This window comes from Mesoplodon densirostris, chromosome 9, assembly GCF_025265405.1.
Source record: "Mesoplodon densirostris isolate mMesDen1 chromosome 9, mMesDen1 primary haplotype, whole genome shotgun sequence".
Classification (NCBI taxonomy): Eukaryota; Metazoa; Chordata; class Mammalia; order Artiodactyla; family Ziphiidae; genus Mesoplodon; species Mesoplodon densirostris.
In genome coordinates this window covers 37,845,435-37,849,833 of record NC_082669.1, presented here as the reverse complement: position 1 = coordinate 37,849,833, position 4,399 = coordinate 37,845,435, and positions in this window count along the sequence as shown.

Genomic DNA, 4,399 nt, shown 5'->3' with positions numbered 1-4,399 from the left:
ACTGTTAATGGCAAATATTTTGGATTTGCTGCAGAGGCCAGGGTAAAGGAGATATTTGAAGGAAATTTTGCTTTTTAAGGGTGGTAGTGTTAACACACACCAACAACTTCAAAAATTCAATCCACTCAAACATGGCACCAAAACAGCTCTCACTAAGTCCCCATAATTTGTTAATATGAAAGAATATTTTACAGGTTACATTATTCAGCACTTGATAAATCATTCCTTTAAATAACCCCTTTCTCCTTACAGTTGCCTCAAAAGACTTTTAAAAGCTTGAATCTACTTTCATCTTCCTAACTTTCCTCCTTCCCAAGGTGATTCAAACTACTTTAGGAGAAAATCTGTACTGGGAAATTGTCTGAAATGTCATCCTTACTAACTAGAAAGCTTTTTTACTTTCCAGAGCTTTAAACCTATTCTGATAACGAAGCTGTAAAATGGGGTTCAAGGTCTGGTTCATTCAGTTCTTTTTTTTTTTTCTTAACATCTTCATTGGAGTATAATTTATTCAGTTCTTGTAGGGGATTTCCCTGACTTTATCTTCCAACCATCCATTGAATTTGTTTCCACTATCCATGTTTAATTTCCAAGAGCATTTTCTTTTTAGAATTGTCCTTTTATATAGCATGCTGGTCTTGTTTCATGTTGCCCTGTCTGAGGATATTTTAGTTTCCTTAACATTACTTATATTTTTGGTGTGTTTCTCTTTCCTCTGACTTCTTTTTAGATTGCTTTGCTCTTTCCTGTTGGAGTCTTTCCTCAAATATCTGGTGCCTGGCCGTGCATTTATATTTAAAATTAGACATTAAAAAGTTGTGAACTTTTGTTTACAAATGTGAGCTGAATTGTCAGTGAATCTCATCATATGTTAAGGAAATGGCTGCCTGTTTTTTAATAAATTTATTTATTTATTTATTTATTTATTTATGGCTGTGTTGGGTCTTCGTTGCTGCACGCGGGCTTTCTCTAGTTGTGGTGAGTGGGGACTACTCTTCGTTGCGGTGCATGGGCTTCTCATTGTTGTGGCTTCTTGTTGCAGAGCACGGGCTCTAGGCGCACAGCCTTCAGTAGTTGTGGCACGTGGGCTCAGTAGTTGTGGCTCGCGGGCTCTAGAGCTCAGGCTCAGTAGTTGTGGCGCATGGGCTTAGTTGCTCCGCGGCATGTGGGATCTTCCCGGGCCAGCGCTCAAACCCATGTCCCTTGCATTGGCAGGCAGATTCTTAACCACTGCGCCACTATGGAAGCCCCTGCCTGCCTGTTTTTGTTGGAGATCCTTAAGAGATCCACAGATCTTTTTCTGGGATGTTTGATTCTCCAGAATATAAACTTACAAACTCCTGCCCCTTGGGTTGGGGAGAGCAAGCTGGGAAGAGACTGACAATAAGCCTGGCTGCAGGATTTCTGGAGCTCAGGCAAAGCGCCATTCAACAGGCAGAGTTCGGTTCCTTGTTTGTCAGTACCATAACTTGACCCTCTATAATTACATCCTGGACTCTAAAGCCTCTCGTTCCCTTTTTTTCAAGAAAAGAACCTATCTCCCAACAGGTAAGGATAGTCACCTAATGGATTTCTAACTGAACCTCATACAGATTTTCAAACAGTCCACCGTTCTATGATACCTGGTGGTTCTTAATTCTTGTGGCTTTTCAGCCTTCTCTGGGGACATCAGTTGTCCATCTTACAGGAATATGATTCTTCCTCTAAGTAATTTACTATGTACTCTTCTATGTGCATTCAGTCTTCATAAATTGTGGTTTGAAATTACGGTTATCTCCTAGTATAATCAAAGACGATGTTTTTGCTTGTTTTCCCCCTCATTTTGAGATATTTTCAAGAGGAAAGGGTGGCAGAGGCATTTTTACTCTGCCACCTTGAAACCAGACGTTTCCTTCTCATGACCTCACTCTCCTGATTTCCACCTACCCCTCCCCTATCACTACTGAGTCTTATATGCCTCAGCCCTAGGCTGTCATCATCTCACAGCACTTTATCCAGATGATTTCAGTCAGGATTCTGGCTTTGCCCACCTCTCCACCTTCACGGAGCACCATACACACCCTCGTTTAAGCTTCAGCCTAACTGGTATTATTTTAGGTCTTTGATGCCGGCAGAGTCCTTACACATGCTGGCATTTGCATGGATGAAAAGTCAGTGAACACAGTGAGAGATTCATTACTACAAGGGGACTGCTGAAAATAAGATATGTTAAGAATGATGAGAGCCAAGTTTCTCACTATGAAAGAAAAAAATACAGAGGGCAAATAAAATGAATTCTGTGATCTTGGGTTGAAATTGGAGGTTATCAGTGTGAAGTCATAGTTTTTAATAGACATAGATATAGGAATATGTATTAATGTAAATGTGTGTCTGTCTATAATATGTATTCTCTAGCAATGCCCATGAAAGGATTTGGGAACAAAGATACCACAATAGCAATGAGCAAATTTAGAGCTGAGGTCTTGGCTTCTAAGTGCCACCAAAAAAGACCCAGGGCTCCTTGGAGAACAGGCTGATTCCAGGACTGAAGCAGGGAAAGTGTCAGATGACCCTGGAGCATCTTTTAGGCCAGGAAGTGAAGTGCTCAAAGAATCATGGGATGTGTCAACTGGAAATGATTTGAGCATCACAATAAATGATAGTAACAAATTATAACCCAATGAATAAAATTGGAAACCATAAGTCATACTGATAGGAATAAATAAATGAGTGAACTAAAAGTTTGGTGAGGAATGAGGTTTTTATATACTTTCAAAGTCTCTCCCTACAAAATCCTTATTACTAACAGGAAAAGAGTAATTTTACAGTGGAGCAGCTTGCCAGACAACACCTGAAGTGATCAAAGTGAACGTGACAATGTGACAAACAAATTGTGCACAACTTGACAGATACATTGTGAAGACCATGTATGCCAAAGATGCATAATCTAAATCTAATTAATAGAAAACAGATAAGTCTGCATTAAGGAAATTGTACAAAATAACTAGCTGTAATGTTTGTGTCAAGGTCATGAAAGTCAGGGAGAGACTGAGAAAATGTTCCAGAATGAAGCCTGAAGAAATATGAGTAAGGCAACAATGATTCCGAACTGCATCCTTGTCCTTTAAAGGACATTACTGGGACATTAGGCAAAATATGAATAGAATCTAAGGATTAGATAGTAGTATGCAGCAATATTCATGTCCTGATTTTGGTGATTATTGTGGTTTAGAATGTCCTTGTCTGTAGGAAATACAATAAATAATTGGGTGTTGGGGCATGAGGTCTGCAATATAGTCTCAAATGGTTCAGGAAAAAGATCTTTGTACTATATATACAGGTAACTCCTCCATAAATTTTTTTCAAAATAAATGAATTAAACTGATTTTAAAAAAAATAAACTAGGTTGCACCAGTTATTCCCAGTGCTCCTGTAGGTTCTGCTGTCATCAAAATCCAAACAAAGTATATGAGCAAGAACAATGGCTAGTCATCTTAAACCACCGGGGACGAACCTGTAATCCAACAAAGTCAGACTTACTGACGCATTGCAACCAAGGAGACTGCACACTAGAGGAAGTGTAGGGTGTCTCACCACACAATGGAAAAGGTAGATGTAGGATTTGTGGGAAAGGTGGAGTTCAGATAAAATCTAAATGAAACAATTTTGATAGTCTCAAAGCAAAGCAGAGCGGTGTAAAGAGGCATCAACATCACATCTGGAGTGAGAAGTGGGTGTAGGGTCATGTTCTCTTGGAAACCACAAAGTTAAGAGAATAAGTAATGTTCTTTTCAGGAACCCCTTGTCTGCAGTTCTGCACCTGATTAGAAATAGAAGCTGCTTCTCTGTGTCAAAGTGTCTTAGATCCTCCAGGCAAGAGTGGAATGTTTCATTCTTACTGATAAAATTTCAAATAGCAACGTTTACATGGACTTTAAAGAACAAGGTTTCTCCGTGTAAGAATGTAGTACTCATCCAAAGACGCGGGTTGTTATGATACTTTTTAGTTGCAGTTTGTCCTTAAAAGAAACTTTCCTGTAAACGTTACAACTGGCTTTATCTTATACTGTTACCCATCCTGATGAATGGCTGGGCAGATTTTTACTTTCTCAGCAGTTACAAATGAAAAATACGACTCGGTTTCTCAAACCACAGCTGATCCTCCTCTCAGGGCCTTGCTGAAGTTATGGGTTTGCCTGACCAACTTTATTTCCTCTCATTTTGGACCTCAAGTCTCCCCTGATGAACGAGACGCTGCACCACGGTCGCCGGCGCCATTCTCCGCATAACCCTTCAATCATCCTGCCTTCGCAGGTCACGCTCAGTGCGTGGGGGGGCGGTCCCACTCTTCTCAAATCATATTAGATAAAATCCACGCCTCTCCGCACTGGGGGCGGGACAGGAGAGAAAGGGCCTTTCC